Source organism: Entelurus aequoreus, linkage group LG15 (assembly GCF_033978785.1).
Source record: "Entelurus aequoreus isolate RoL-2023_Sb linkage group LG15, RoL_Eaeq_v1.1, whole genome shotgun sequence".
In the NCBI taxonomy this organism is placed as follows: domain Eukaryota; kingdom Metazoa; phylum Chordata; class Actinopteri; order Syngnathiformes; family Syngnathidae; genus Entelurus; species Entelurus aequoreus.
The window spans coordinates 13,117,003-13,144,626 of NC_084745.1; the positions used below are offsets into that span (position 1 = coordinate 13,117,003).

Below are 27,624 nucleotides of genomic sequence, written 5' to 3' on the forward strand. Positions count from 1 at the left end.
TTTCAATATCATGTATTTAATTTGACTCAGCATGGGATATGAAAATTCATTAACATTTGCATAATGGTGCATTAATTATACATTCAATAGTTTTTAATGAGTTCCGCAGACTTTTTGGAGGGAGCGCACGCTGCCGACATTGTGAGGCGGGGTCAAGCTGGCTAATAAATCAGCTGGAGGGGGAGGAGTCGTACTGTACGCGCTACTGTACGCCCCAAACTCCGGTGAAAGGGAAGCTCATTAGTGCACAGTCAGCAGACACAACTGCCATGGATTAAGCGAGGAAGTTCAATTAATATCACACTCCTGTTTTTGTTGACCTTTTTTTTTAAAAAACATCTGCACTGGCAGCGGCTTGGTCGCACTTGTGTTGCTATGGCAACCGCCGCGCTTGAATCGACACGGAACCGCAACGTTTACACAAGCTCAACTGTAGCTGCTGACAGAAGCACATTGTATATATGTTATATAATTGCATCGTTGGTTAGAATAAATAAATACAATGTATAAATATAAGTTCATATTTACATAAAATGTGATTAAAAATGCATTTCCTTTGGTAATTTCATGCAAGTATATGTTAACTTTATTGTTGTTACAAAACCCATGTAAATTGGAGAGGAACATATTTTTTGTTCCGGTTTGGTCACATTGTTGGGGGGACAATTAATATGTGACGGAATAAGGGAAGCAGTTTGTGTTCCAATGAGGTATGTTTCTTTCTGATATGTATGTGAAATCAATGTGTTTTATGTTATTGGATGTCAGACTAATTGTAAGTTCTGTTTTTCTTATTTATTAGTTCTGACGGCATTATTTTGGCATTGTGTTGGGATCGTTAATTGTTACGAGAAGAAGGCGTGGCTGAAAATAAATGTCTGTTTGAGAAAAATGAACGACTTGAGCCTTGATTAAGACCTCGGAGGGAGTAACATCAACCGTTTAGGAAAAGAACACTTTAAACTATTTTTAACATTCATTTTTTTTTAATTGGACTTAATTTGACCTGTGGAATATGAAACAAAATTCAAAACCAGTGAAGTTGGCACGTTATGTAAATGGTAAATAAAAACAGAATACAATGATTTGCAAATCCTTTTCAACTTATATTCAATTGAATAGACTGCAAAGACAAGATATTTCATGTTTGAACTGAGAAAAGGAATGTTTTTGGGCCAATAATCATTAACTTCGAATTTAATTGCAGCAACACATTGCAAAAAAGTTGGCACAGGGGCATTTTTTACCACTGTGTTACATGGCCTTTCCTTTTAACGACACTCAGTAAACGTTTGGGAACTGAGGAGACCAATTTTGGAAGCTTTTCAGGTGGAATTATTTCCCATTCTTTCTTGACAGACCGCGGTCTCTCTTGTGGTATTTGACACTTCAAATTGCGCCACACATTTTCAATGGGAGACAGGTCTGGACTACCAGTCTAGTACCCGCATTCTTTTACTACAAAGCCACACTGTTGTAACACGTGGCTTCGCATTGTCTTGCTGAAATAAGCAGGGGCGTCCACGATAACGTTGCTTGGATGGCAACATATGTTGCTCCAAAACCTGTATGTACCTTTCAGCATTAATGGCGCCTTCACAGATGTGTAAGTTACCCATGTCTTGGGCACTAATACACCCCCATACCATCACAGATACTGGCTTTTCAACTTTGCGCCTATAACAATCCGGATGGTTCTTTTCCTCTTTGTTCCGGAGGACACGGCGTCCACAGTTTCCAAAAACAATTTGAAATGTGGACTTGTCAGACCACAGAACCCTTTTCCACTTTGCATCAGTCCATCTTAGATGAGCTCGGGCCCAGCGAAGCCGGCGGCGTTTCTGGGTGTTGTTGATAAATGGCTTTGCGTAGTAGAGTTTTAACTTGCACTTACAGATGTAGCGACCAACTGTAGTTACTGACAGTGGTTTTCTGAAGTGTTACTGAGCCCCTGTGGTGATATCCTTTACAAGCTGATGTCGGTTTTTGATGCAGTACCGCCTGAGGGATCGAAGGTCCGTAATATCATCGCTTATGTGCAGTGATTTCTCCAGATTCTCTGAACCTTTTGATTATATTACGGACCGTAGATGGTGAAATCCCTAAATTCCTTGCAATAGCTGGTTGAGAAATATTGTTCTTAAACTGTTCAACAATTTGCTCACGCTTTTGTTGACAAAGTGGTAACCCTCGCCCCATCCTTGTTTGTGAATGACTGAGCATTTCATGGAAGCTGCTTTGATACCCAATCATGGCACCCACCTGTTCCCAATTAACCTGTTCACCTGTGGGATGTTCCAAATAAGTGTTTGATGAGCATTCCTCAACTTCCTCAGTCTTTTTTGCCACTTGTGCCAGCTTTTTTGAAACATGTTGCGGGCATCAAATTCCAAATGAGCTAATATTTGCAAAAAAAATAAAGTTTTTTAGTTTGAACATGAAGTATCTTGTCTTTGCAGTCTATTCAATTGAATACAATTTGAAAATGATTTGCAAATCATTGTATTCTGTCTTTATTTACCATTTACACAACGTGCCAACTTCACTGGTTTTGGGGTTTGTAAAAGAAAGGAATGACTAAATGCATGAAGGATTTAAATGCTTTAAAAATGAATGAACTAATGAATGAATGAACTACCGATCGAATGAATGAAACCACTCATGAAGCAATTAACAAAGGCATGAAAGAATTAACAAATAAAACAATGGATGAACTAATGCAGGAATGTATAAAGAAATAATGAATAAACTAATGAATAAATTAAATAATTAATAAAGGAATGAGTACATGCACGAACGAGTGAACAAACACAAATGAAGTATTTAATGAATGAATGATTGAAGCACTCAATAAATAAATTGATGAAGTAATGGACGAATAAACTAACACATAAAGGAATTAAAAAATACATTAATGACTAAAGGAATGAATGAACTTATAAATTACTGAAGGAATGAATGAATGGATGAATGAATTGACTAATTAAATAATTAACTACTAAATGAATGAATGAATGAATAAATGAATACACTAGAAGAAAGGAATGAGTAAATACATAACGGAATACATTTTTTAAAAATGAATTAAGGAATGAATGAATGATTAAAGGAACTAATGAAGGAATGAGTATGTGCACGAAAGAGTGAACACATAAAGAATGAACAAACACAAATGAATGAAGGATTTCATGAATTAATGAATGAATAAGTTAATGAATGAATGAATGAAGCACTCAAGAAATATATTGATGAACTAATGGACGAATAAACTAACACATGAAGGAATTAATAAATGCATTAATGAATAAAGGAATGATTGAACTTATACCGTAAATTACTTAAGGAATGAATGGATGAATGAATTGACTAATGAAATAATTAACTACTAAATGAATAAATGAATACACTAGAAGAAAGGAATGAGTAAATACATAAAGGAATACATTATTTAAAAATAAATCAAGGAATGAATGAATGATTAAAGGAACTAATGAAGGAATGAGTACGTGCACGAAAGAGTGAACACATAAAAGAATGAACAAACACAAATGAATGAAGGATTTCATGAATTAATGAATGAATAAGTTAATGAATGAATGAATGAAGCACTCAAGAAATACATTGATGAACTAAAGGACGAATAAACTAACACATGAAGGAATTAATAAATGCATTAATGAATAAAGGAATGAATGAACTTATAAATTACTTAAGGAATGAATGGATGAATGAATTGACTAATGAAATAATTAACTACTAAATGAATAAATGAATACACTAGAAGAAAGGAATGAGTAACTACATAAAGGAATACATTATTTAAAAATAAATCAAGGAATGAATGAATGATTAAAGGAACTAATGAAGGAATGAGTACGTGCACGAAAGAGTGAACACATAAAAGAATGAACAAACACAAATGAATGAAGGATTTCATGAATGAATGAATGAATAAGTTAATGAATGAAGCACTCAAGAAATACATTGAGGAACTAATGGACGAATACACTAACACATGAAGGAATTAATAAATGCATTAATGAATAAAGGAATGAATGAACTTATAAATTACTTAAGGAATAAATGGATGAATGAATTGACTAATGAAATAATTAACTACTAAATGAATGAATGAATAAATGAATACACTAGAAGAAAGGAATGAGTAAATACATAACGGAATAAATTATTTAAAAATGAATGAAGGAATGAATGAATGATTAAAGGAACTAATGAAGGAATGAACAAATGAATGGATCAATGAACAATGGTTTTTGAATAAATGAATGGATGACTGATTAAACTAATGAAATGACTGAAGAAATGTATTCATGAATGAATGGATGAAATAATTTGCTACTGAATGAATACATGCACGAAGGAATGAATGGTTAAATAAATAGGGATTAATGAACTAATGAATGATCACGCCGCTGCCGCTGGTCAAAGGCGTGTCTTTTCCATCCCATAATAACCCTCGGCGACTTCTCTCTCGCTGGTCACCATGACAACACAACCAGTCACATGATCCACGGCGTCCAATGACATGCGAGGAAGAGAAGAGATTTGCTGGCATTAAGGGCGGATGAGCTTTATTGCAATGTGAGCTTCCTCTTTAGCACACCTTTTAGACCTGCAAATCATCATGTTGGAAAGTTTATTCATTTGTAAACGACACTTACAGAATTCTGATAGTTTACGTCCATATTGTGAAATCCCCAAAAGAGGACACATATATGCGGGTGGCACGCCAAGGCCGGGACTAGGTGAAAATTTGCCAATGATATTCGAACTTGCTTTATAAATAATACATTTATTTAAATAAAGCATTTTTTCTCCTCTGTTGACAGCAGTGTTGGCGCTAGGAATTTTCAAAATAAGGTCCCAGGGACCCCATCAAGTCATAAAAATGGGGTCCCGCAGTAAATTTTTGGGGTCCCACTTTTTTGTAAGCGTTTTGAAAACAAATGACAAATGTATGCATTATCCTGTTATATCTCACATTCTATATTTACCGCTGCTGGTAGTTTGGTAGTTTTTTTTCTATGTTTTTATCTAGTGGTTAGAGTGTCCGCCCTGAGATCGGTAGGGTTGGAGTTAAAATCCCAGCCGAGTCATACCAAAGACTATAAAAATGGGACCCATAACCTCCCTGCTTGGCACTCAGCAACAAAGGGTTGGAGTTGGGGGTTAAATCAGGCCGTGGGCCTTTAAAACATTAGCAAATGGTAAAATTAAAAAAAAAAAAAAACTGCGTCTTTTCTGATTTCAATGTGTTAAAAAGACACAAATAGTGCGTTAACGCCAGGTAGAAATATTCAAAATAACCTCCTGTATATAATCTAAACCAGGGGTCACCAACCTTTTTGAAAGCAAGAGCTACTTCTTTGGTAGTGATTAATGTGAAGGGCTACCAGTTTGATACACACTTCAATAAATTGCCAGAAATAGCCAATTTGCTCAATTTACCTTTGACGTTATTATTAATAATTAATGATATTTACACTTAATTGAACGGTTTAAAAGAGGAGAAAACACGAAAAAAATGACAATTACATTTTGAAACATAGTTTATCTTCAATTTCGACTCTTTAAAATTCAAAATTCAACCGAAAAAAAGAAAAGAAAAACTTAAAAAAATAATTTATGGAACATCATTAGTAATTTTTCCTGATTAAGATTAATTTTAGAATTTTGATGACATGTTTTAAATAGGTTAAAATCCAATCTGCACTTTGTTAGAATATATAACAAATTGGACCAAGCTATATTTCTAACAAAGACAAATCATTATTTCTTCTAGATTTTCCAGGACAAAAATTTTAAAAGAAATGCAAAAAACTTTGAAATAAGATTTAAATTTGATTCTACAGATTTTCTAGATTTGCCAAAATAATTTTTTTGAATTATTAACATAATAAGTTTGAAGAAATATTTCACAAATATTCTTCGTCGAAAAAACAGAAGCTAAAATGAAGAATTAAATTAAAATGTATTTATTATTTTTTACAATAAAAAAAATAAATTTACTTGAACATTGATTTAAATTGTCAGGAAAGAAGAGGAAGGAATTTAAAAGGTAAAAAGGTATATGTGTTTAAAAATCCTAAAATCATTCTTAAGGTTGTATTTTTTCTCTAAAATTGTCTTTCTGAAAGTTATAAGAAGCAAAGTAAAAAAAAAAAAGAATTTATTTAAACAAGTGAAGACCAAGTCTTTAAAATATTTTCTTGGATTTTCAAATTCTATTTGAGTTTTGTCTCTCTTAGAATTAAAAATGTCGGGCAAAGCGAGACCAGCTTGATAGTAAATAAATACAATTTAAAAAATAGAGGCAGCTCACTGGTAAGTGCTGCTATTTGAGCTATTTTTAGAACAGGCCGGCGGGCTACTCATCTGGTCCTTACGGGCTACCTGGTGCCCGCGGGCACCGCGTTGGTGACCCCTGATCTAAACATAAATAATGCCTCAAAACAAGTTAATTAAATTTAAACAATAAACAGCAGACAAGCTCTCGCCCTGCACAGCTGTTTTGTGCTTTGTAGTGTCGATATGGGCTTGTAGTTGGTTTATTTGCCACAGATATATACATTCCTGCTCTGCACACAGTGCATTCTGCTTCCCATGTGTCACGGCCAGGACGAAAACACAGATACTTTTCCCGTAAATCATCCGTAAGTTGCATTTACGTTTCTGCTTCTCTCTTGTGTCCTGTCTGTCTCTCGACTGTCTCGATCTCTCTGTCTCTGCCCCTCCCTCACGAATGTTGCTGCGTGCGCAGACCTTCACAATTTGTTTTGTTTTTAACCCCTTCTTAACCCTGGACGTACATTGAAAATACCCGCAACCCTAACTCAAAATACCGGACATTTGAGGCATTTAAGAAACCCCGCCCGGACAGCCCCGCAAAAGAGAACATGTCCGGGGAAAAGACGACGTGTGGTCAGTCTAGACTAGCTTGCTAGCTTGCTGGTACGTTAGCTTTTTTTGTTGTTATATTTTGCAAGAATCCACAACAGAGTCAAATATTTTGCTAAGTGTTAGCATGCTAGTTTTTGGGCTAATTTTGTAGGTATAAAACTTGTTATTTTTTGCATGCTACTTCTTATGAAAAATATTCTAGTATACACCTAAAAGTAATATATTTTGCTCAGGTTATCTGGCTAGCTTGCTAGCTTTTTTGTAAAAATTTCGGGTATACACCTAAGAGCTGTGTATTTAATTACGTTAACTTTTGGCTAATAGGTATATTCTAATATCAGGTATACACCTCTTGAGTCAAATATTTTGCTAAGCGTTAGCATGCTAGTTTTTGGGCTAATTTTGCAGATCTAAAACTCAATCATATTTTGTTATTCTTTGCCTATGCTAACTCTTAGAATGCTACTTTTTAAGAAAATGATTCAGGTATACAGCTAAAAGTAATATATTTTGTTCATGTTATCTGGCTAACTTGCTAGTACGCTAGCTTTTTTAGTTACATTTGCAAGTATCCACCGCAGAGCCAAATATTTTGTTACTTGCAAATGCCAAGTGTTAGCATGCTAGTTTTTGGGCTAATTTTGTAGGTATAAAACTCAATCATATTTTGTTATTATTTGCATGCTACTTTTTAAGAAAAATATTCTGGTATACACCTAAAAGTAATATATTTTGCTTATGTTATCTGGCTAGCTTGCTAACTTTTTTGTAAAAATTTCAGGTATACACATAAGAGCTGTGTATTTAATTACGTTAACTTTTGGCTAATAGGTATATTCTAATATCAGGTATACACCTCTTGAGTCAAATATTTTGCTAAGTGTTAGCATGCTAGTTTTTGGGCTAATTTTGTAGATCTAAAACTCAATCATATTTTGTTATTTTTTGCATATGCTAACTCTTAGAATGCTACTTTTTAAGAAAATGATTCAGGTATACAGCTAAAAGTAATATATTTTGTTCATGTTATCTGGCTAACTTGCTAGTACGCTAGCTTTTTTAGTTACATTTGCAAGTATCCACCGCAGAGCCAAATATTTTGTTACTTGCAAATGCCAAGTGTTAGCATGCTAGTTTTTGGGCTAATTTTGTAGGTATAAAACTCAATCATATTTTGTTATTATTTGCATGCTACTTTTTAAGAAAAATATTCTGGTATACACCTAAAAGTAATATATTTTGCTTATGTTATCTGGCTAGCTTGCTAGCTTTTTCTTTTTCTTTTTCAGGTATACACCTAAGAGCTGTGTATTTAATTACGTTAACTTTTGGCTAATAGGTATATTGTAATATCAGGTATACACCTCTTGAGTCAAATATTTTGCTGAGTGTTAGCATGCTAGGTTTTGGGCTAATTTTGTAGATCTAAAACTCAATCATATTTTGTTATTTTTTGCATATGCTAACTCTTAGAATGCTACTTCTTGAGAAAATTATTCAGGTATACAGCTAAAAGTAATATATTTTGTTCATGTTATCTGGCTAGCTTGCTAGTACGCTAGCTTTTTTAGTGACATTTGCAAGTATCCACTGCAGAGCTAAATATTTTGTTACTTGCAAATGCCAAGTGTTAGCATGCTAGTTTTTGGGCTAATTTTGTAGGTATAAAACTCAATTATATTTTGTTATTTTTTGCATGCTACTTCTTAAGAAAAATATTCTGGTATACACCTAAAAGTAATATATTTTGCTCAGGTTATCTGGCTAGCTTGCTAGCTTTTTTGTAAATTTTTCAGGTATACACGTAAGAGCTGTGTATTTAATTACGTTAACCTTTGGCTAATTGGTATATTCTAATATCAGGTATACACCTCCAGAGTCAAATTTTTTGTTACTTGATGAATGCTAACTGTTAGCATGCTGGCTTTAAAAAAATATATATATATACCTCAGAGCCATATTTTATTTCACACATGCCAACTGTCAGCGTTTTTGTTTTTTTTGCAAATTTTTCAACTATACCCATTAGAGTTGTGTATTTTGTGCATGCTATCTGGCTAACATGCTAGAATGCTAGTTTTCTTTTTGCTATTTTGCAGGTATACACCTCAGAGTCAGACATTTTCTTACTTGACGTATGCTAACTCTTAGCATGAAAATGTTAGAATACCAGTGTTTAGTTTACACCGCAGACTCAAATATTTTGTTACTTGACGCATGCTAACTGTAGCTTTTTTGTAATTTTTTGCAGGTACGCACCTCACAGTCATAATTTCTTTTACACATGTTAAATGCTACTTACTTGATGCATGCCAATTGTTAGCATATTAGTTTTTTTTCCAATTTTTTAGGTATACTTATTAGAGCTGTGTTTTTTTTCCACGCTATTTTTGTATCTGTATCCAAAAGATTGCCAGCCCTCTTTATCAGTGTTGTGTCCAGACTTGGCCTGCTGACTGCCAAGGCCGAACACCGCCGTGACGCAGACAGCGCATAGACAAAGAGATATGACCTCCGTCAACTAATTTTAATTTATTCTATAATCATATATTGTGTCTAACTGGAGTTGTCGAGTGTGACATTCTCTCGCTGTCGGGGTTCCATGGACCACCAAGAACTGACATGACTGCAAGCAGTTTGTGACTTCGTATATTTTTCAATAGTACTCAGTCTCTGGTCGGGTCGCTTTTCAGCTCCTTCCTCTTCCACTGCTCGCTCTTCCGGTCCCTTTTCAGCCTCCCGCGTCGTCGTCAGTCCCTCGCTCTCTGTTGATTTTGCGCTGCATGTGCTCGCGTCTCTCCAGCTCCTTCTGCCCCGTCGTTCTCGGCTGCCGGCCTTTTACACACTGGGAGGGGATTACCCAATTGTGCGCAGCTGGGCGATCCACGCACCTGATATTTATTTCAGCAACGATCCCGGCGTCCCGCGCCTCGCCGCTGGCCCGCCGGCCAAGCCTCCTCGCCGCCATCTCGGGGTCGACCCCGGCGTGCCCCGCCTCGCTGTCGGTCTGCCGGCCACGCCTCCCCACATTGAGATTACCCCCTTCCCTCAGCGACAGCTTCAGTGATGTAACAGGGACCTTCCAAATAAATAGAGGAGGCACGCGTTCTTGACTTTTAGAACGTAGTTTGGGTCTGTAACTAGAATACAGCCCAAAACACGTGTCTCCTCATATGAGCCAAATTGAACTCTGTCTCTGCATGATTCCTTGCTTCTTGTCTGATTAATAGATGTCATCAGTGTTTGAACCGGGTGACAAGCATGCTAGCTTTTTTAGTCTAATTTCTCAGGTATACACCTAAGAATGTTGCATGTTTTGTTCACGCTACATGCAAACTGTTGCATTTCAGTCTGACTTCACAGCCGGCCGCAGCAGCCGGGGGTGAAGCATCACCTTTCTTTCACCTGACAGCGCGCGTGTCACCATTAGGACCAGGGCTGTAATTGTGTAATGTGCACATGAGCGCACAGTGGACAATTTACAGGCCACAATCAAGCGCTAAATGGCGTTGATGGATGCGCGAGGGGGAGTCGCCTGGTGGAGCACAAAGGGCAGAAAGAGTTATTTGTCTCACCTTCGCTCTTATTAATCTGCTCGTTCATTTTCCTTGTCACTCGCCTTTCTTCCTACGTGATGTGCTCGTGCTGGCGCTCCTCTTGCACCACTAAAGGACCACTGCTTTGTTGACGGGCGTCTGCATGGCCACACTTTTATTGCAGTCTGGACACTTTTTTTGATCAATTGATCATTTTCTGTCTTGGTCATGAATATATCCATTATAGCATATTCACTACATTGTTGCCAATGACATTAAACAAAAAACATTATTTTTAATACAAAAAAACCCCCCAAATGTTTGACTTTTTGTTACGTTTTGTTGCGTCAAATTCTGTTGACGAAATTGTACTTTTTTAAAAATTACATGCTGTTATGAAAATACTAATATTAATAATACTAGTACTGAAATATTTTTACCATTCAATTTTTATACTTCACAATATTAATGTATTTAAATATATTCCTGATTATGTATATTACATTACATAATATTGATGTATACAAGTATATTTTTAATTGTACTACCTGATATTGAAGTATTTAAATGTATTTATCATTCCATTTATTGGATTGCATATTATTCATCCATCCATCCATTTTCTACCGCTTGTCCCTTTTGGAGCCTATCTCAGCTGCATTCGGGCGGAAGGCGGGGTACACCCTGGACAAGTTGCCACCTCATCACAGGGCCAACACAGATAGACAGACAACATTCACACTCACATTCACACATTAGGGACAATTTTTAGTGTTGCCAATCAACATATCCCCAGGTGCATGTCTTTGGAGGTGGGAGGAAGCCGGAGTACCCGGAGGGAACCCACGCAGTCACGGGGAGAACATACAAACTCCACACAGAAAGATCCCGAGCCCGGGATTGAACCCAGGACTACTCAGGACCTTCGTATTGTGAGGCACATGCACTAAATTGCATATTATTAAAGTATCTAAATCAGGGGTCACCAACCTTTTTGAAACCAAGAGCTACTTCTTGGGTACTGATTAATGCGAAGGGCTACCAGTTTGATACACACTTAAATAAATTGTCAGAAATAGCCAATTTGCTCAATTTACCTTTAACTCTGTTATTATTAATAATTAATGGTATTTACACTTAATTGAACAGTTTAAAAGAGGAGAAAACACGAAAAAAATGACAATTAAATTTTGAAACATAGTTTATCTTCAATTTCGACTCTTTAAAATTCAAAATTCAACCGAAAAAAAGAAGAGAAAAACTAGCTAATTCGAATCTTTTTGAAAAAAAAATGAAAAAATTATGGTACATCATTAGTCATTTTTCCTGATTAAGATTAATTTTAGAATTTTGATGACATGTTTTAAATAGGTTAAAATCCAAGCTGCACTTTTTTAGAATATATAACAAATTGGACCAAGCTATATTTCTAACAAAGACAAATCATTATTTCTTCTAGATTTTCCAGAACAAAAATTTTAAAAGAAATTCAAAAGACTTTAAAATAAGATTAAAATTTGATTCTAAAGATTTCCTAGATTTGCCAGAATAATTTTTTTGAATTTTAATCATAATAAGTTTGAAGAAATATTTCACAAATATTCTTCGTCGAAAAAACAGAAGCTAAAATGAAGAATTGAATTAAAATGTATTTATTATTCTTTACAATAAAAAAATAAATTTACTTGAACATTGATTTAAATTGTCAGGAAAAAAGAGGAAGGAATTTAAAAGGTAAAAAGGTATATGTGTTTAAAAATCCTAAGGTTGTATTTTTTCTCTAAAATTGTCTTTCTGAAAGTTATAAGAAGCAAAGTAAAACAATTTATGAATTTATTTAAACAAGTGAAGACCAAGTCTTTAAAATATTTTCTTGGATTTTCAAATTCTATTTGAGTTTTGTCTCTCTTAGAATTAAAAATGTCAGGCAATGCGAGACCAGCTTGCTAGTAAATAAATAACATTTAAAAAATAGAGGCAGCTCACTGGTAAGTGCTGCTATTTGAGCTATTTTTAGAACAGGCCAGCGGGCTACTCATCTGGTCCTTACGGGCTACCTGGTGCCCGCGGGCACCGCGTTGGTGACCCCTGATCTAAATTAATCTATTATTATACAATAAATGTCCATTCCATTATAGTTATTATATACATGTATCATTGTATACATTATATAACATACATTGAAATATTTAAATATATTTATTTCATTACATAATATTGAAGTATTTAAGAATATACTTTCTATTGATAAATTATTTAATATGCATTATTTAAATATATCCAACATAATGTATGTACCGTATTTCCTTGAATTGGCGCAGGGAATATAGTATTCGCACGTCTAGAATTACTGCCGGGTCAAACTCGTTTCTCCAAATAATTAACGCATGCTTGGCCTTATCGCCGGTTCATTATTAACGCCGGATCAAATTCGTTTCGCAAAATATTAATTTTATTATCGCATGTCTATAATTTTCGCCGGGTCAAACTCGTTTCGCAAAATATTTAGTATATGGCTAGAACATCTGCCGGGTCAAATTCGTTACGTCACGAGTGACGCTTTACCTGTCCTCATTTTCAAAATGGAGGAAGCTGCTTTCAGTAGTTTGCAATCGCACATTGGAAAAAAGGTAAAGAGCTATTCAGTAGGATTTAAGGTCCAAGCTATTGAATACCGGTACAGTATGCTAAAAATAACAGTAAGCAGCTATGTTTTATTAATATACCGTAGCTGCGTGTGTCAAATACTGTATGAGTCATTAAACCTCCTGGTGGTAGAGGGCGCTGCCACGCTAGTGATCATTCTTCCGACTTTCGGTACTGCAGAAGAAGTGACAACACGCAGCAAGAGATTTTTTTTTTTTTTCTCTCTCGCCTGATCTTTTACTTTTAACATGGAGGATTACATACCGGTATCTAAAATAAAACAGTATTCTAAACTGGACTTTCAATCGACGCAGGAGGTAATAATTAAAGGAATATCTCCATCGAGACAGAGAGACTTTTAAAACAGAAGAAAGAAAATAATGAAGACTTCTATAACCAAGTTATCGATGCTTTTGGTCAGAAGGAGCTGCAAATGGACTTCATTTATAAGTACAGGTAAGACCATAATAACGTTTTTTTTATATTAAATGTGCTTTTCATGATGGTATGCTTACATCACACTCAAAGCACACGCCTAAATTTACCGCATTCCTTTTGGTAAACGCCAGAGTGAGAAGAGGTTTTAAAATAATTACCGCATGCACGGCCATCCCGCCGGCTTCCGGTAAACGCCGGAGTGACAGGAGGTTTTAAATTAATTAACGCCCCTGCGGCTATTCAAGGAAATACGGTATATATATTTCGTACTACTTGATCTTGAATTGTTTAAAACATTTATATTATATTTATTATATTCCATAGTATTGAAGTATCTCAGTATATTTGTCATTATGTTTATTATATGACATACAATTGTTTAAATATATATATTTCTTTATTTATTTGATTACTTAATATTGAAGTATTTAAGTATATTTATCATTATGTTTATTATATAACATACAATTGTTTAAATATATATATATATATATATATATATATAATTATATATATATATATATATATATATAATTATATATATATATATATAATTATATATATATATATATATAATTATATATATACATATATATAATTATATATATATATATATATATAATTATATATATATATATTATATATATTATATATATATATATATAACTATATATATATATATATATATATATATATATATATATATATATATATATATATATATATATATATATATATATATATATATATATATATATATATATATATATATATATATAGTTATATATATATATATATATATATATATATATATAATTATATATATCCAAATACTCTTCCCGGTTGGCAATCAGGAGGCTCACATGTTCCTGGTTGGTAATCAGGAGGATTAAATGTACCTTTAATTGACAATCAGTAGGCTCGCCTGTTCCCGGTTGGCAATCAGTAGGCTCACCTGTTCCCGGTTGGCAATCAGGAGGCTTACATGTTCCTTTATTTGGTAATCAGGAGGATCACATGTTCCTGGTCGGCAATGAGGAGGCTCACCTGTTCCCTGTTGGCAATCAGGAGGTTTACATGTTCCTTTAATTGGCAATCAGTAGGCTCACCTGTTCCAGGTTGGCAATCAGGAGGCTCACCTGTTCAAGGTCGGTAATCAGGAGGCTTACATGTACCTTTAATTGGCAATTTGGAGGTTCACCTGTTCCCAATTGGCAATCTGGCGGCTTGCATGTACCTTTAGTTGGCAATCACGAGGCTCACCTGTTCCTGGTTGGAATCAGTAGGCTCGCCTATCCCTAATTGGCAATCAGGAGGGTTTATCCCCCAGCGTCGTTTCATCGTTTGAATGTACAAACTGCGTTCTATTTTTATTGCTATTTGCTATTTTACTTGGCCGAGTGTTCTGCTCCCTACTGTGGCCACGCTGGTGCTTCCTTAGTCTCCTGATTAAGACATGTTCACCTTTATGTCTCTGCATCATGGGGTCACACCAACAAAGCCGCACGGTGACAACATAAACACTCGCATACTTTTTTGAAAAATACAGTATGGTGATAATGATATTATAATATTAACAATAAAATATAGATATTTTGTCGGGGGTCCTTCACAAGCCAGATTAGGGTTTGCCGTGTGCTTTTATGTTACATATTATTGTTTTACACTGAAACGGTTTATGGATATATGTCAAAGTGAGGAGTCTGTTCATGACAAGGATCTTTGGTCCTACAGTTACATTGAACTGCAGCAGAGGGAGCTCTCATCTTGTTATTGCTAATTCTTATTACTTCTGATTTCACATTAATACATAAGCATGCATAGTGTGTGTGCGTGTGCGTGTGTAAGGGAGTGACTCTTTGGCACCAGTCCAACACAATAATACCCTTACTTGCACCCCATTCTCCCAGAGGCCCACAGAGCGAGAGCTTGCTTTCTACTTCAGCCAGTTTCCATGACGATAATAACCATCAGCATCTTCTTAGTGTTTCTGCATGTGTCCATACAACTGATAGTAATGATATATGCATACAGATCATATAAATTATATAGGCATACATATAATATCAATTATATACCCATACAGATAATAGTAATTATGTTTATATACAACTGATAGTAGTTATATATACATACAGCTTGCTGACATTAATTATATATATGCATACAGATAATAGTAATGATATATGCATGCAGCTGACATTAATCATATATGCATACAGCTGAAATTAGTTATACATACGCATACAACTGATATTAATTATATAAACATACTGCTGATATCAGTTATATATGCATACAGCTGGTATTAATTATATATAAGCATACAGATAATACAATTATATACGCATATAGCTGATATCAGTTATATATACAGTACATGCAGCTGATATCAGTTATATTACAAACATCCATTCATACATCATACATTCATGCATGAATCCATCCATTCCTCCATCTATCGACCCGCCCATCCATGCACACATGCATCCATCCATTCATCCATCATCCATCCGTCCATCCACACATACATCACCCATCCATGCATCCATCTATTCATACATCCATGAATCCATCCATCCATTCACACATCCATGCATCCATCCATTTTAGCATTAATCATCCATCCATCCATTCAGGCATTCATCCATCCATCCATGCATCCATCCATCCATGTATCCGTCCCTTCACACATCCATGCATCCATCATCCGTCCCTTCACACATCCATCATCCATCCATTCATGCATCCATCCATCCACCCACTCATTCTAGCATCAATCCATCCTTGCATCGATCCATCCATTGATCCATCCATCTATTCACGCATCAATCATCCACCCATCCTTTCTAGCATCCATCAATCCATCTATGCATCCATTCACCCACCCATTCATCCATGCATACATACATCCATTTAACCAACATCCATCCATGTATCCATCCATCCATGCATACATACATCCATTTAACCAACATCCATCCATGTATCCATCCATCCATCCATCCATCCATTGATCCATTGATCCAGCATCCATTCACGCATCCATCCATCCACCCATCCACTCATTCTAGCATCAATTCATCCATGCATCGATCCATCCATTGATCCATCCATCCATTCACACATCAATCATCCACCCATCCTTTCTAGCATCCATCCATCCATCCAATTAATCCATCCACCCATTCATCCATGCATACATACATCCATTTATCCAACATCCATCCATGTATCCATCCATGCACGCATCCATCCATCATCCACCCACTCATTCTAGGATCGATCCATCATGCATCCATTCATCCATTGATCCAGCCATCCATTCACGCATCCATCCATCCATCCACCCACTCATTCTAGCATCAATCCATCATGCATCCATCATCCATTGATCCAGCCATCCATTCACGCATCCATCCATCCATCCATCCATACATCCATCCATTCATCCATCCACTCATTCAAGCGTCAATCCATCCATGCATAGATCCATCCATTGAGCCATCCATCTATTCACACATCAATCATCCACCCATCCTTTCTAGCATCCATCCATCCATGCATCCATCCACCCATTCATCCATGCATACATACATCCATTTATCCATCCATGCACGCATCCATCCATCCATCCACCCACTCATTCTAGCATGAATCCATCATGCATCCATCCATCCATGTATCCAGCCATCATTCATGCATGCATGCATCCATCCATCCATCCATCCATCCATGTATCCAGCCATCATTCATGCATGCATCCATCCATCCATCCATGTATCCAGCCATCATTCATGCATGCATCCATCCATCCATCCATCCACCCACCCACTCATTCTAGCACCAATCCATCATGCATCCATCCATCCATTGATCCAGCCTTCCATTCACGCATCCATCCATCCATCCATCCATCCATCCACTCATTCAAGCATCAATCCATCCATGCATAGATCCATCTATTGATCCATCCATCTATTCACGCATCAATCATCCACCCATCCTTTCTAGCATCCATCCATCCATCCATGCATCCATCTATCCATGCTTCCATCCACCAATTCATCCATGCATACATACCTCCATTTATCCAACATCCATCCATGCATCCATCCACCCACTCATTCTAGCATAAATCCATCATGCATCCATCCATCCATCCATTGATCCAGCCATCCATTCACGCATCCATCCATCCATCCATCCATCCATCCATCCATCCATCCATCCATCATTCATCCATGGTTTGTCAGTAGAAAAAAGTGTTGTATTCTCACCAGACGTTGACTAAAATATATAACATAAATATGTTGTGTTGGAGACGTAAAATATTATTATATATATAAATATATAACACAAATATAATATAATATTGTGTCTTGTTTGAGACGTAAAATATTAATAAATATAAATATATAACATAAATATAATATAATATTGTGTCGTGTTGGAGACGTAAAATATTAATATATATAAATATATAACATAAATATAATATAATATTGTGTCATGTTAGAGACGTAAAATATTAATATATATAAATAACATAAATGTAATATAATATTGTGTCCTGTTGGAGACGTAAAATATTAATATATATAAATATATAACATAAATATAATATTCTGTCTTGTTTGAGACATAAAATATGAATATATATATATATATATATATATATATATATATATATATATATATATATATATATATATATATATATATATATATATATATATATATATATATATATAAAATAAATATAATATAATATTGTGTAATGTTAGGGATGTAAAATATTAATACATATAAATAACATAAATATAACACTGTGTTGTGTTAGAGACATAAAATATTTATTTATTTAGATATATAACATAAATATGATATAATATTGTCTTGTTTGTTTGAGACGTAAAATATTATTCTATATACATATATATCTTAAATATAATATATTATTGTGTCGTGTTGGGGATTTAAAATATTATTATATATATAACATAAATATAATATAATATTCTGTCATATTGGAGACGTAAAATATATATATGTATATAAATATAAACATATAACATAAATATATAACATAAATATAATATAATATTATGTTGTGTTGGAGACGTTGCCTTTCTGACATTGTGCTGGATGCTTAAATGATGTGCATTGCATATCATTTAATATAATTTAATATTAATGCTGTGCATTAATGTTGCGTCCACACCGCACATCCATGTTGCGTCGTTGTACTTGTGCAATGACAATAAATATCCATCCATCTTGTTCGGTCTCCGCAAGGATGTTCCTTTTGAACGCCGGGCCTCCTTCAACACGACTTGCCAGCCTGGCAACATGTCTCACGCGGCGTCTCTTAACCTTTAACCTTTGCATGTGAACAAATGGAGACAGAACTAATACGCGAACAACAATAATATGTGCACACGCACAAAGTCAAGCCTTGACACATCACAGGGTCAGCGGCACACGTGGTGTGTGTATCATCACTCTGTCGCACTCCACCTCGCGCTAACGGATAACAAGCTGCAGACAGATGTCCGCCGGGGGAGGGCGGAGCCAAAAAGGAGCGAGGGAGGAAGAAGAAAAAAGTGCGTATTTGCAGCGGTGTTTGTGTGTTTGATGCCAGGGGAACTTTCATCACCTGTATCACGATGGCTTCAGAATGAACCGTCCACACTTCTACTACAAGCTAAGTACACGCGTGTGCTGCGATGCCAATACTACTGCAGTACAATGCGTGCATGCTTACACAAAGTACCATTCCTGGCCAGAAAAGGTCAAACATAACGTGGTTAGGGAGCGCGAGTGAACATTACCAGTGACAGCCATTACCTGCAGCATCCGCCGGTTGCTAGGCAACCTCACCGTGACAACGAGACCGCGGTGGGCTTTAACCTCGCATTACGTGTCAAATGGAATTGACGCTTTGTTTTGTTGTATTCCTTGGTCACAAGTGTGAATCGGTGCGCAATCAAACTTCTCTGCGTTGTTTGTTTATTTTTGAAATGACTTTCGTTTTGTACGTGACAACTGGGATAAATTCCTCTACCGCAGGTCTCGCTTCCCCACGCTCTGCAAGCTCCAAAATATCTAGCGGCAACTCCGCAAAAAGTACGGGTTTGCAAAGACTTCCTGGTTTCAGACGCAAGCAATGATTGGATTACGTTCACGGGTAAGTTTGGCATTTGTAATTAATTCATGGCCCCGCTGACGCACAGGTACATGAAATAGTGAAAAGTACTTTTAAATTACAAAATAATTCATTAAATCATGAATTCAATAATACAAACCCCGTTTCCACATGAGTTGGGAAATTGTGTTAGATGTTAATATAAACGGAATACAATGATTTGCAAATCCTTTTCAACCCATATTCAATGGAATATGCTACAAAGATAACATATTTGATGTTCAAACTGATAAAAACATTTTTTGTTTGCAAATAATCATTAACTTTAGAATTTGATGCCAGCAACACGTGACAAAGAAGTTGGGAAAGGTGGCAATAAATACTGATAAAGTTGAGGAAAGCTCATCAAACACTTATTTAGAACATCCCACAGGTGAACAGGCAAATTGGGAACAGGTGGGTGCCATAATTGGGTATAAAAGTAGATTCCATTAAAATGCTCAGTCATTCACATAAGAAAAACCTTTCTCAAGCAGCTATTGCAAGGAATTTAGGGATTTCACCATCTACGCTCCGTAATATCATCAAAGGGTTCAGGGAATCTGGAGAAATCACTGCACGTAAGCAGCTAAGCCCGTGACCTTCGATCCCTCAGGCTGTACTGCATCAACAAGCGACATCAGTGTGTAAAGGATATCACCACATGGGCTCAGGAACACTTCAGAAACCCACTGTCAGTAACTACAGTTGGTCGCTACATCTGTAAGTGCAAGTTAAAACTCTCCTATGCAAGGCGAAAACCGTTTATCAACAACACCCAGAAACACCGTCGGCTTCGCTGGGCCTGAGCTCATCTAAAATGGACTGATACAAAGTGGAAAAGTGTTCTGTGGTCTGATGAGTCCACATTTCAAATTGTTTTTGGAAACTGTGGACGTCGTGTCCTCCGGACCAAAGAGGAAAAGAACCATCCGGATTGTTATAGGAGCAAAGTTAAAAAAAACAGCATCTCTGATGGTATGGTGGTGTATTAGTGCCCAAGACATGGGTAACTTACACATCTGTGAAGGCGCCATTAATGCTGAAAGGTACATACAGGTTTTGGAGCAACATATGTTGCTATCAAAGCAACGTTACCATGGACGCCCCTGCTTATTTCAGCAAGACAATGCCAAGCCACGTGTTACATCAACGTGGCTTCATAGTAAAAGAGTGCGGGTACTAGACTGGCCTGCCTGTAGTCCAGACCTGTCTCCCATTGAAAATGTGTGGCGCATTATGAAGCCTAAAATACCACAACGGAGACTCCCGGACTGTTGAACAACTTAAGCTGTACATCAAGCAAGAATGGGAAAGAATTCCACCTGAGAAGCTTCAAAAATGTGTCTCCTCAGTTCCCAAACGTTTACTGAGTGTTGTTAAAAGGAAAGGCCATGTAACACAGTGGTGAACATGCCCTTTCCCAACTACTTTGGCACGTGTTGCAGCCATGAAATTCTAAGTTAATTATTATTTGCAAAAAAAAAAGAAAAAGTTTATGAGTTTGAACCTCAAATATCTTGTCTTTGTAGTGCATTCAATTGAATATGGGTTGAAAAGGATTTGCAAATCATTGTATTCTGTTTATATTTACATCTAACACAATTTCCCAACTCATATGGAAACAGGATTTGTAAATTAAACTATCGAGTAATAGATTGAATATTGAACTAGTTTATTAAATAAGTTATTGACAGGTTCATGTACTGTATGTAATCCTAACTGCAATCAATTTATGACACTTAAGTAGATACATCATTAAATCAAAAAATAACTAATAAATCATGACTGGATACAACTATTAAATAATTATTTAAATATTGAAAACATTTATTAAATAAAATAATGAAATATGATCAATTGATAACACAATTAAGTAGATAAATCGTTAAATCACAAAATTGATAATTAAATCATGAAGTCAATAATGATCAATTTATTATATAATCAATTAATATTAAACTAATTTATTAAATGATTAGTTAATTAAATGTGCTTTTCAATAATGAAATTTGATTAAATTAAACAATGTAATCACAAAATAATGTAATCAATAAATAATTAAACTATTTAATTAATAAAATCTTGAACTAATTTATTAAATGATTAAATAAATAAATTTACTTTTACAATAAATTAATTAATGAAATATTTAAGTATTTAATTCTAACTTGAATAAATTGATGATATGTTTAAGTAAATAAGTCATTAAATCACAATATAACTATTTATATCATGACATTAATAATTGATTAAGCTATTCAATAATGAAGTAAATATTGAAGTAATTAATAAATGATAAATTATTTAAATGTCCTTTTAGGTTCAATATATTACATCAAATTAACTGATTTAATCAAAAAATTATTAATACATCATGAAATTAAATTAATTAAATCTTAGACTAGTTTATTAAATGACAAAATAAATACTTTTACTTGTTTTACATTAAATACATTAATGACATATGTATATGTTTAATTCTAACTTTAATCAATTGATACGTTCAGGCAAATACATAATTAAATCACAAAATAAATAAATAATTAAATCAATAATTGATTAAACTATCAAATAATTAATTGAATATTGAACAAATGTAATAAATGATTACAAAATGTAATATACTCTATATTAAATGCATGGAATATAATCAAATCATTACATCACTAAATAATTAATCAAATCATAAAATAAATAATCGATTAAACTATTTAATAATTATTCAAATATTAAACTAATTTACTAAATAAAACAATTAAATGTCCTTTCCATTAAGTAAATGAATGTCATATTTATGTATTTAGTTCTAACTTTAATCATTTGATGACACAATTAAGTATTTTTTCAGAAATGTACAGTATTTAATTAATTAATTGTGTCTCGTTTGACCGTACACACACACACACACACACACACACACACACACACACACACACACACACACACACACACACACACACACACACACACACACACACACACACACACACACACACACACACACACACACACACACACACACACACACACACACACGCGCACACACACATAAATGAATGGGTATGTCGTCACAACCCTAGTCAGGGAAGCGCATGTTGGCGTGACCCCAGGATGCAGAGATGGCAGGTAAGAAAGTGATTGGATTAAGGACAGAACATAGGTAGTAAACAAAGGCTAGCAGCAGGCCAGCACATGTTCATCAAACGCTGGCAGAAAAACCCCTCCTGATTAGTGATCAGAGGCAGGCAATTTCCATTGGGGATCAATAATGATGCTCATTAATGTTAAAACAATGAAAATAAGGGCATGTATCATCAGAATAGGACATGCTTTAACATCACATGGAGTTTTTGCTCTGAACGAAAACCATTTTTATCAGATCTGAACCAAGAAATATGTTTTATTCAGGTTTGTTTTGGGCAAGGCATAAAGAACTTGAGTTTACTGGAAGAAGACGAAAGGAAAAAAAAAACACAGAACGCTGAGGCACAATGTTTAATCTTGACAGACAGACGTCATGCTCCTGGGCTCCTGACAACGTCACGCCCTGGGTGGAAAAGTGCTTATCTTAAAGGACGTGGGATTTAATTAAAAATGACATTTCCCCGAAGACGTCAGCTTCTGAGGACGCCGCGGTGAAATTAGCTGATGAGGGGAGTCCTCCGAGCGTGTGAAACAAGGAACCTGTCAACACTGTCAGACGAGGGGGGTGGGGGGGGGGGACCACAGTCGTTTATCAGCTGTTTGTTGCTCGGGAAACAACTGTGGACTGAAAGCATGTGTGGCACACTAATAATACTATAAAGAACCATGTGTGGCAGAATAATATTATTATAAAGAACCATGTGTGGCATAATATTGTTATAAAGAACCATGTGTGGTATAATAATATTATTATAAAGAACCATGTGTGGTATAATAATATTATTATAAAGAACCATGTGTGGCATAATATTGTTATAAAGAACCATGTGTGGTATAATAATATTATTATAAAGAACCATGTGTGGTATAATAATATTATTATAAAGAACCATGTGTGGCATAATATTGTTATAAAGAACCATGTGTGGTATAATAATATTATTATAAAGAACCATGTGTGGCAGAATAATATTATTATAAAGAACCATGTGTGGCATATTATTATTATATAATAACTTTGTGTGGCATAATATTATTATAAAGAACCATGTGTGGTATAATAATATTATTATAAAGAACAATGTGTGGCACAATAATAATACTATAAAGAACTTTTTGTGGCATAATAATATTATTATAAAGAACCATGTGTGGCACAATAATATTATTATAAAGAACTATGTGTGGCATATTAATATTAATATAAAGAACCATGTGTGGCATAATAATATTATCATAACGAACCATGTGTGGCACAATAACAATATTATAAAGAACCATGTGTAGCATAATAACATTATTATAAAGAACCATATGCGGCATAATAATATTATAAAGAACCATGTGTGCATAATACTATTATTACAAAGAACCATGTGCGGCATACTAATATTATTATAAAGAACCATGTGCGGCATACTAATATTATTATAAAGAACCATGTGTAGCATAATAATATTGTTATACAGAACCATGTGCGGCATAATAATATAAAGAACCATGTGTGCATAATAATATTATTATAAAGAACCATGTGCGGCATAATTATAATATTATAAAGAACCATGTGCGGCATAATAATAATATTATAAAGAACCATGTGTGGCATAATAATATTATTATAAAGAACCATGTGTGGTATAATAATATTATTATAAAGAACCATGTGTGGCACAATAATAATACTATAAAGAACCATGTGTGGCAGAATAATATTATTATAAAGAACCATGTGTGGCATATTATTATTATAAAGAACTTTGTGTGGCATAATATTATTATAAAGAACCATGTGCGGCATAATAATGTTATAAAGAACCATGTGTCCATAATAATATTATTATAAAGAACCATGTGCGGCATAATAATAATATTATAAAGAACCATGTGTGGCATAATAATATTATTATAAAGAACCATGTGTGGCATAATAATATTATTGTAAATAACCATGTGTGGCACAATTATATTATTATAAAGAACCATATGTGGTATAATAATATTATTATTAAGAACCATGTGTTGCATAATAATATTATAAAGAACCATGTGTGGCATAATAATATTGTTACAACAAAACCTGAGTATGTTGTATGAAGGTTAATTTCTGTCTTTATTACGAAATATTTTTTGCGTTTGAATTTTGGAAAAAAAAATTTTTCTACATCAAATTGTGCTGAAAACGTAATACATTTTTCAGCATTGACATTTTTCTGCACTGAATTTTTTTTACATTTAATTTTTTACTTTACATTTTATTACACAGAATTTGAAAAACATTAACATTTTTTACACTATATAGTTATATTTTAAACTGATTTTTATACACTGATTTTTTTACGCTGATTTTTATACACTGAATTTTTATACACTAAATCTTTTTAAAACAGATTTTTCTATACATGCTATATAACAATGCGTGTGGCTAACTAATGCTACAAAAGTAGATTTGCGACATTTCCACATTAATCTTTGATTACATTTCAAAAAGTTATGCATTCAACTAGCGCTATGAGTGCATTTTCGTCGTCTTTACATTAATGTTTGCCATGCTACATAAAAATGTCTCTAGTTAACTAATGCTATGAAGGTATTTTGCGACATTTTCACATTAATCTTGGATTCCATTTCAACAAGCTGTGCAGCTAACTAACGTTATGAATACATTTTCGAAATCTTTACATGAATGTTCGCCTTGCTACATAACTTGTGTCTAGCTAACTAATGCTATAAAAGTAGATTTGTGACATTTTCACATTAATCTTTGATTAAATGTCAACAAGCTGTGCAGCTAACTAACATATGAGTACATTTTCGACATTTTTATGTGAATGTTCACCATGCTACATAACATGTATCTAGCTAACAATCTACTACTCTGCTTGCATGTCAGCAGACTGGGGTAGATCCTGCTGAAATCCTATGTATTGAATGAATAGAGAATCGTTTTGAATCGGGAAAATATCGTTCTTGAATCGAGAATCGCGTTGAATCGGAAAAAAATCGATTTTGAATCGAATCGTGACCCCAAGAATAGATATTGAATCAAATCGTGGGACACCCAAAGATTCGCAGCCCTACTTTACATGAATGTTTGCCATGCTACATAACATGTATCTAGCTAAAAATGCTAACAAGTAGATTTACGACATTTCCACATTAATCTTAGATCAAATTTCAACAAGTTATGCACTCAACTAGCGTTATGAGTACATTTTCGTCGTCTTTACATGAATGTTCGCCATGCTCCACAGCCCAAGAGCACAATGAGAGACTGAACAGAGTTATGGAACGCATACAAAATTGGATATAAACTAAAACTCAACAAAACTAAATGTGAGTTTGGTGTTCAAGAGATTATTTTCCTTGGAGACAAGCTGTCTGCACGTGGTGTCCAACCAGATTAAGAAAAAATACGTGCAATACAGAACATGCCAAGGCCCACAGACAAAACCGGTGTGCTACGCATCATGGGGATGGTCAATTTTATAGGTAAATTCATTCCCAATCTGACAGCAAAGACATCTTGCATACGAGAGCTTCTGCACAGGGACTGTGAGTTCAAATGGACAGTGAAACATCAGCATGAGTGGCAAAAACTCAAGAACACACTGACTACAGCACCTGTGTTGACCACAGAAAGAGGATACGAGTATCAACAGATGCTTCCAAAGATGGTATTGGTGCCGTTCTACTCCAGGCTGAGGGTGAGCACTGGAAACTGGTAGCCTATGCATCTCGAGCTATGACAAAATCTGAATGTCGATACGCTCAGATTGAAAAAGAATGTTTGGGACTGGCATATGGTTTGGAGCGGTTTCATAGCTATGTGTACGGCCTGCCGTCCTTCACAGTTGAAACTGATCACCGACCGCTGGTTGCCATCATCAAAAATAATCTGAATGAAATGTCACCGCGGATTCAACGGTTAATGATGAAGATGCAAAGGTATGATTTTGAACTGATATATACTCCAGGTAAACACCTAGTCCTTGCTGATGCCCTATCCAGAGCAACTACAGGCGACAGTGTGAGTGCAACAGATGAGGACATAGTGTCATGTGAACATGATGTCTGCTACACTGCCTGTGTCAGACACAAAGTCGAGACAAACAGCTGAGGCTACAGCGACGGATGCTGAGCTACAGCATGTCATGAGGAACATAAATGAGGGATGGCCGGCTGGTTCATGTCCGCAATTTTACCACGTCGGAGGTGAGCTCAGTACTGTGGATGGACTGCTGTTGAGAAAGGGCAGGATTGTTATTCCACAGGCTTTGAGAATGGACATCAGAATTTGACCCAGGATCCTGATGAGAGTGCGGAAATATGACCACATCACACAAACTCTCAAATCCCTTCACTGGCTTCCTGTTCCACTCAGGATTGAATTCAAAATCTCCTTACTAACTCACCAGTGCCTCCATGGAAATTCCCCCGTCTACCTTAAAGAACTGCTCACCCCCAAATCCTCCACACGACACCTCCGCTCCAAACAGGCTAACCTCCTCCAACCTCCAAGGACAAAGCTACGAACTATGCTCCGCTGCTCCCAGTCTGTGAAACGCTCTCCCTGACCACCTGAGGGCACCTCAGACTGTGGATGCTTTTAAAAAAGGCTTAAAAACCCATCTTTTAAAAAAAGCCTTTTTATAGATTTTTATAGATATGCATGCTGGTTCTAGCTATTGGGCTGTTTCTAGTTTTATATTTTATTTATTTTTTATTATATTTTATTATTATTATTAC

At 35.1% G+C, this 27,624-nt stretch overlaps 1 long non-coding RNA gene across 1 annotated transcript in view; it reads left to right on the forward strand.

Moving 5' to 3' along the window:
• Positions 1-23,423, forward strand: part of LOC133630395 (uncharacterized) — a 35,032-nt gene extending 11,609 nt beyond the window's left edge. Inside the window, exons 3-4 of the long non-coding RNA XR_009821242.1 lie at positions 19,614-19,731; positions 23,240-23,423. This is a non-coding gene — a long non-coding RNA (uncharacterized LOC133630395). The remainder of the gene's footprint in view (positions 1-19,613; positions 19,732-23,239) is intronic.
• Positions 23,424-27,624: the final 4,201 nt, after the last annotated feature.